General features: G+C 59.1%; 1 long non-coding RNA gene across 1 annotated transcript in view; it reads left to right on the top strand.

The window, feature by feature from the left end:
- The first annotated feature begins 383 nt into the window (after positions 1-383).
- Positions 384-8,106, top strand: part of LOC102498408 (uncharacterized) — a 30,209-nt gene continuing 22,486 nt past the window's right edge. Inside the window, exon 1 of the long non-coding RNA XR_336059.3 lies at positions 384-539. This is a non-coding gene — a long non-coding RNA (uncharacterized LOC102498408). The remainder of the gene's footprint in view (positions 540-8,106) is intronic.

The raw sequence follows: 8,106 nt of genomic DNA, 5'->3' as shown, positions 1-8,106 counted from the left end.
CCCCATCCCATGAACTTTGAAAGACCGTTGTGTGTTGCTCTCCATTCAGCGAACAGCCACGTCTCCACCACTCTCACGCTCCTCCCCTGCGAGATGCCCCGTCTCTATAGCAGAGGCTGTTGTTTTCCACTGCCATGCCTTTGTGTCTTTACTTTGGGAAATTGTACCTCGGTTTTCTTGGGGCACCACCCTACCCCTCCATCCCAGCGGCCAAGCAGGCTGATCCCCTTCCCGTGGCAAGCGCCATGCACATAGCCTGGCTAATCGGTGCTTCCGTCTGCCTTGGAACACACCCACCCTGACTGTCCACACTGCAGCTCGAGGCATTTTCTGAAGACATAAACCAGACGCTGCAATTTCTCTGCTTCAGGTCCTTGGGAGACTCTCACGTTGAACCCGGAGCTTCTCTCCAGGGTCTGAGAAGCCTTGGGTGCTGCACACGAAGGTGTCCACCAGAACGCTGCTTGCCCAGAACTACCCTTCACCGCGCCGTGGGGACCCTGCGTCAGCACCTGGCCCTGTGTGCATTTGGGTAGCAGGTACCGCCCCTGATCCACTTCAGTTCTCCCTCACCCTGTGGGGGCGGGAGTGGCCCTGTCTCCTTCACCCTGGATCCCAGCCTCTGACACGTGACAGCGCTCAGTCAGCCATTGGAGAGGGCTTCTGCGGTGCCCCAGGGCAGAGATGAGGAGGTGCACACCGCAGACAGGGTGGACGGAGGGTCCGAGCCAGAACTCTGCACGCTGGGGCCTGCGCACAACACAGGTCGGTTTCTGTCAGTCCTGGAGGCTGGGAAGGTCGAGATCGAGACGCCAGCAGATTGGGAGTCTGGTGAAAGTCACTGTCCTGTAGCCAGTGCTTCCCATTGTGTCCTCGCAGGGTGGATGGGGCGAGGGCGTCCTCTGGGGGCTCTGTTAAGGGTTCTAATTCCATTCATGAGCCCTCCACCCTCATGGCCCGATCACCCCAAAGGCCCTCCTTCCTAACTCTGTCCCATGTGTGGGGAGTCTCGTCTTATGAACTGGGGAGACACAAACACCACGACCATGAGAGGAGTCCCTGTGAGGAGATCAGGACCCCTAAAAGAAGGGACACAGCAGGAAGGTAGCCATATGCAAGCCAGGCGGGGAGCCCTCACCTGGACCAAGTCAGCCGGCATCTTGACCTTGCTCTTCCCAGCCTCCAGAACCGTGAGAACAAGCCCTGCTGTGTAGCCACAGTGTCTGTGGGTTCTTAGATCACAGCCCTGACGGACTAAGGCAGGGGAACTTAGCCAGCATGCCCAGCTTCTCGGGAGGGCCTGGGGACGCCAAAGGGCTGGGTTCATCCAGCAGGAGGCTTTTGTCAGGATGGGGAAGGGGGGCGAGGCATGGCAGGCAGCCACAAGGTGGGCAGCCATAAGACGGTGGACAACAAGCCTGAAACTTAAACTAGGAGAGGCAGGAAATGATGGCTGGAGGCAGGAAATGACAGCAGGAGGCAGGGAATGATGGCTGGAGGCAGGGAATGAGGCAGGAATGATGGCGGGAGGCAGGGAATGACGGCGCGAGGCAGGAATGATGACAGGAGGCAGGGAATGATGGCAGGAGGCAGGGAATGACGGCGCAAGGCAGGGAATGATGGCAGGAGGCAGGGACAGCGGGCAGGATGCATGGTGAGAAGAGGCCAAGATCAGTGGGCACAGGATAAGGCCAAGGGATGGGGACAGGGATGATTCTTGACCAAGGGACGTGGAGGGGAGGGAAGTGGTGGCCTGGATAACTTGGACTTGAAACGGCCAATGGGATGCAGTTTCTGAGAATAACAATCCCCTCAAGCAGCTGAGGGGGAGGGTGCAAGAAGGTTGCTGGAGATGGGGGTGCAGGTGGCATGGTGGTTAAGGTGCTGGGTTCCCACATGGGCAACTGCGGTTCAAATCCAGACCTGGTGGCTTGGAAATCACACCAGGCACATGCGCATCAAGTCCGAGAAGGAGGATGGGGAGAAGTGACTGAGGCCATCCTCCGGGGCGGGGAGACGTCTCACTTTCCCTCTCACTGTCTGTGTCTCCCTGTGGACACACGCGGTGCCCCGTGGCAGAAACCTTAAATTAAAAAAAAAAGACAGACTTGAAGTCACTGTGCTGACTGTGATGAGCACAGTTAATTAATTGCGAAGAGAAAAAAAGCATGTGGGAATTGGAAGCTATTATAAAATGGGAAGGTAGAATTTAAAAATGCATTAACTGAAGTTGAGAGGTAACAGGTGGGATTTAAAAGCAGATTAGGGCCAGGTGGTGGAGCAGTGGAAACGCAACTGCACACACAGAGAAAAGGTCCTGGGTTCAGATCCTCGGGCTTCCCTGAGTACACCGGGCAAGGCCACCAAGCTCCAGGCCTGCTGGGGCTGGGGACAGTTGCAGGTGGGACCCTTTTGGGGAGCCTTTCTCTCTCTCTGATGAAATAAATAAACTTAAAAATAAAAAGAAAAGAAAAGTAGGTTAAATACCGTTGATGGGAGAATTGGTGAACGACAATAAAGATCAAAATAAAATACCAGAATAAAGCTCAGGAAGACAAAGAAATGGTAGACACAGAAGAAAAAGTGCATGAGACGTCAGAGACACTGAAGAGACCTAACGGCCAGCCCGGGGGGCGGTTACCGCGATTCGATCCCACTTGGCTGACTGTGCAGTTCACGTCTCAGTCCCGGCAGCTTGGAAAAAACATGCCAGGCGCATGTGCACGTGTGCCCACAATCCTGAAAGGAGGGAGAAGGGATTGCGGCATGGCTATGGGCCACAGAGGGTGCTTTCTCACTTCCCCCTCTGTCTCTCTCTGTGCACATGCACCCTTTTGGGATCAGCAGGTGGTATGGTGGTTAAGGCGCTAGACTCCCACATGGTCAACTGCAGTTTGAGTCCCAGACCTGGAGGCTTGCTTCTCACTTTCTCTCTCTCTCTCTTTCTCTATATGTCTCTCTCTGGTGAGTGCATGTGCTCAGTAGCAAATTTAAAAATAATAATGATAAATTAAATAAATAATTCTTTTTTTAAAAAGGAGAAAGGAACTTGGTAGGAGAAATAGAAATCATATAGTAATACGGTAGACGTAAACTCAAAATAAACTCTGCGGGGTAGGCTGGGTCCTGGGAAGTCCTGGGCCTTGGGGGTCAGATCAGACTCTCCCTTCCCCTCACCCCGCCCCCCCAACCACTGGTTTTACCTCCTAATTACGAGGAGTCTTGAAAAAGTTCATGACAAATGCATATTAAGAAAAATGACACATAGATTCAAGCTTTTTTGCACCAAAATACAATTGTGCTTTAATATCTTTTTCTACAAATTTTGAGAAGTCCCCTCCCATCCGGAATGGGTCCCACCCTGCCTGCATCCATCCCGAGGGCTGCACAGCCCTCTCCCAGCTCTCCCTGCTCCTGACACCATCCTCAGCAGGGGCTGGGGTCCTCGGCCCCCATCCCGCCCTAAGGCCCGTCTACAGCGATGCCAGCAGCACCGCACCCCTCAACGGGAGCTCTCCCGGGGGCCACACCATCCTAGATGGTTCCTGGTGCAGACAGCCCTCACCGGAGCACTGTAGGGGGAACTGCCGGTATCCCAGTTACTCCAGTGAGGAAACAGGTACAGAGCCTCGGCAACTTGCCCAAGGCTACCGTTGGCAGAGGCAGGACTCAGGCAGCCTGGGGCCAGAGGTCCCACCGTTAACCGCAGCGTCAAGGACCCAGCTTCCTGCCTGCTCCAGGCCTTTGCACACACCGTGGCCTCCCCGGGAACTTCTCGGCCCTCCCCAGCCTGCCCATCCCTCCTCCTAGCTAACTTCTCACCTGGGGGCATTGGCTGCCCTCCCCCAGGGGACCTCAGGCACACCCCGTTGTCCTGTGGTTCCTGCATGCGTTCTCGCGCTGTGTGTGGGTATGTGCGTGACCCCTCTCCTCGAGAGGCTGTAGCGGGTGCAGCCCTCGTGTCTGTCTTGGTTGCAGTGCGCGCCGGTGCGAGCCCAGAGGCGTTTGTGGGATGGATGGACCCATGATGAACGTATAAATTCTACTCAGGAGGCGCCATAGTCCCGGGGTCAGGCTCCCGGCCTTCCCGGCCTTTGCACTCTGACCGCCAGAGGGCGCCATGACCCCACCCAGTTGAGGCACGGGGCTGTGCAGGCCCCGGAGAGGGTGCCTCAGGCTTGCGGGCCAAGCAGCTGGGAGGGCCTGGGCTGCTGTGTCTCCTTCAGGGGTGAGCACTCTGGCCTCCCCGAAAGCACTGTGGCAGGTGGAAACTCAGACCTGGATTTCCACCCCCCAGCGGTGAGCTGTGGACTCCCTGCCCGGCAGGATGATGGCAGGAATCCCTGCTGCTGCGTGGGCAGTGGAGCCGGAGTGGGGAGACAGAACCGGGTGCTCAGCCTACACCCGCGGAGGGACCCATCCGCGCAGTGGGGACCCCTGTCCGTGCTCTCAGGCCCTGGTGAGCCGGCACACCAGCCGGCGCAGTGGGTATGCGGGCTGTGTCCAGGTTTAAGGTGAGGACACCGAGGCAGTGCAGGACCCGGAGCATGGTGACACCCTCCCCATCCCTCACCCGCCCTGGCCACCCCTGCACCTGGCTCCCCTACGCCGAGGTTCTCAGGCCTGGTTCCTCCTGCAGCTGCACCTGGACACTTGCCCAGACTGGCGTAAACTCCCGCCACCTCCCCAGAGACTTGGGGACAGCCTGGGCCTGTGTCTGAAGTGCCTCCAGGCGTCCTGATGCACAGCCCGTGTGAGAGCCTGGTCTGCAGCAGCCCTACCCAGTGGGCGTGGGGATGCACCTGTCCACGGGGAGGTGAGACACGAGAGGGGGAAAGCTTGAGAGGCCGTGGACCAGCGCAAGCTGATGGAGCCGTTCAGAGAGGCGAGGCGGGTGTTCCCGGCTGAGGGGAGCTCTGGGTGGGAGAGCCGCCAGGCGGAAAAGCCCCCCAGGATGAGAGTCAACCAGCACCCATCCTTCAGCCGCAGGCTGGAGGCCGGGGGAGGGGGAGGGGGAGTCTGCAGACTCACCTGGGAGATCATCATACAGCCTCCAGCCCCACCCCTGCATCTCCCAGGCTGGGCCCCGGAGCCATCTGGGCTGGGACCAGCCGCTCCTCTGCTCCCTAATGTCTGAGGACCTTGGGCATGGCAGGTTTCAGGACCACACAGACCCGGTGTCAACTCCAACCTGCCCTCACTGGGTCGTGTCCTGGTGGGCACCCTGTCCCCTCTGTACCTGGATGGTCATCATTTAAAAGAGAGAGAGTGGTTTTGGCAATCAGAAGCGGCCAGGGGCCAGCCTTATACCCTGCAGTCTAGTGCTTAGGAGCCAGATCCCATACGGTCCCCCTGGTTCAAATCCTGGCCACAGTCGCTCGAAGATCATGCCAGGCACATGTGCGTGCCCCAAAGCCCGACAGGATGGAGAAATGGAGGAGAAGGATTACGGAGCGGCCAGACCCTGTTGCGGCACCCCCCATCCCGCTCTCTTTCCATGAGTGCAGGTGCTCTCTGGTGATGTCAAAGAAAAAGAGGTGGCCCGGTACAGCCGAGGCGGAAAGCGAGGTTGGGGTGGTGGGCGCAGCAGGAGGTCAGAGACAGACCTGCATCCTCGGAGCCCAGACTCTCTCCAGGGCCAAGGGGAGCCACGGAAGGCCCTAGCCCGCAGGGGTGGCTGGATTTGCATGTTCCAGCGTCAGGCGGAGGGACTGAGCAGACGGGAGCTGTGCCTTCTTGCTCTGGTGCTGGTTCTGGGCCCGTCGCCTGGGTCCGTCGCCCTTCTTGCCCACCCCACGGCTGCAAGACTTCCGGCAGGACTAACGGGCCTGACCTTTTGTGTCTTCTCTCGAAGGACGAGGAGAGGGTGGCTTATGAGAAGCTAATGGGAAAAGCGCGTGCCCAGCCCGGCCGGCTGGCCGGGCCTTGGTCTGACCGGTGAGCTCTGTGGGCGTCCATGTGAGCCGAGCTCCCGGGCAGTGCGATCCCGAGGGACACCTCGGGGTTGAGTGGACAAGGCCTGGTGTCCCAGGCCGGGTAGGGAACTGGTGCCTGCATCGGACCCCATCATCCCAGCCCGATGCCCTGGGCTGGGACCCACCCACAGGATGGCTTCCTGTTTGTGATGCCAACACCGGAGTGAGGAAACCAGTGCCTCCACCCCGGGGCTGGAGGGCAGGAATGTGGACGTGCTGACGTCAAAGCGTGTCCCAGTTCTGGGGAAGTCGGGATGGGAAGGGCTTCCTGCTGCCTTTGATCCCCGAGCTAGGGGAGGCAGCCGGCCACCCAGAGCGCTCTCTGACGGTGCCGCGAGGGGTGAGCTCCGGCTTCTGCCCCAGCATGGCTGAGTGACCCCGGCACAGCCCCTGGCCCCCCCAAAGCCTCGGCCTTCTCGCTGTGAAGTGCATCTGAGAGCGTCGGGCATTCACCAGGTCACAGAAAGCCCCAATGTGGACTCGCTTCTTACTGCCGGGGCTAAGGGGAGCGGCGTTTGTCTTCAAGGGCAAGGCAGGCTGCCCTGGCTGTGGCGACCCCTCTGACAGGGCCTGGCTGGTGCAGCAGGCAGGGAGAGGGGCAGGGAGTGAGAGGAAGCTCTTCTGGAGGGGGCTGTGGGAAGCTTCCCAGCATCAGGGCTGTGACTCAGGCTATAGCCTGGGCCCAGGCACTTCCTGACCCGGTGACTCGGTTTCCCCCGCTCTGCAGACACATCACGCAATGCCTGCTTCTGGCCTTGAAGGGGCGTTGCGGCATGGCTGGCACATGTCCGTGGGGTCCTTCATTTACCGAGGGCTTACTACGCGCTCAGGGCTCCCCACCTGGGCTCTCACTTGATCACTCCCCTCCCCCCGTGTCCCACTCTCCCAGAAGGCCATGCTCTGGTTCTCCATGCCCGAACACCTCGGTTTCCCCAGCCATGATTCTGGGTAAGGGTGGGCGCAGAGAGGACAGCCTGAGGGAGCTCAGAGCAAGACCGGGGACAGTGCGGGACCTGGAGGGAAGCTTCGGGAGCGGGTGTGCCCTCCCTGTCTGCCTTCCTCCAGGTCACTGCTCAGCTCCACTTCGAGACCCACGAGACCCACTGGCCTTTCAGACTTGGTCCTTCACTAGCTGTGTGACCTAGGCCACGCTGTCCCTTCTCTCTCTGAGCCTCAGTTTCCCCATTCGTCTGCGTGACGAGAGCACCAGCCACACGGCAGGCGATTGGATGTCCAAGCTTCGTGTCTTCAGAGGCTAGACGGTGACCCAGCGGTAAAACTCAATGCCCTGCAAGGCCAGCCCTCGTGGGCAGGTTGAGGCTGCACGTTTGGAGCCTCCTCTGAGTACGCCAGGCACACACATGCCTATGAGAGGGGCCTGGCCCGGCCTGGGGTGGATTATGACATTGAGACCCCATCGAGGTTTCTCTGCTGTCTCTCTCTCGCGCTCTCTGTGATAAACAAATAAATTTAAAACACCATGTCTTTAAAGTACCTGGTACACTGTCTGACAATAGAGGCATTTAATAAGCCACAGCTGTTGCTATTTCAGTCCTTGTTGGTATTTATTTATAAAGCCTGGACAGTGGGAGGGGCTCCGTGTGTAACTGTGAGCCGCTTCTCCAGACGCCCAGCAGGTGGCGGCAGAGTCCCCTCGCTAGCGCCCAAGCGAGGACTTGATCAATGAAACCCTCACGCCATTGATGAAACTCCAGGCTAATCCCATCAGCAGATGCTTCCTGAGCACCCCAGGTTCTCAGTGGGGAGAAGGCGGCCTGGGGCTCTTCCCCACCAGTGGGTCCCCTCCCAGACTCACCGCCCTCTCCCTCCACCCGGCTTCTCCTCCTTGCGATCCTCCATCCTTGCTGTCTCTTCCCCCTCACAGGGGCACCTACCCTACCCTGCTGTGCTGGGAACTGGAGGCGAGCCCTCTGAAACCTCCAAGCCAGTGAGGGAGACAGTGAACAAAGAAAGAAAGAAGAAAGGTCCTCTTAGATGCTAGTAAATACTGGAGAAAGGAGGAAGTAAAGCAGGGTGTGCAGGAGGGGCTGGGGGGGCGGGGGTCGCAGAGGCAGGGCAGCTGCTGAGTAAAGGCCCTCGGCCCGTGGGGGCGGGGGAGGTGTGGGGGGGG

The sequence above is a fragment of the Tupaia chinensis genome, unplaced genomic scaffold (assembly GCF_000334495.1).
Source record: "Tupaia chinensis unplaced genomic scaffold, TupChi_1.0 Scaffold000612_1, whole genome shotgun sequence".
In the NCBI taxonomy this organism is placed as follows: Eukaryota; Metazoa; Chordata; class Mammalia; order Scandentia; family Tupaiidae; genus Tupaia; species Tupaia belangeri.
The sequence above is the reverse complement of the archived record's forward strand: the minus strand, read 5'-3'. Positions and strand labels throughout refer to the sequence as shown.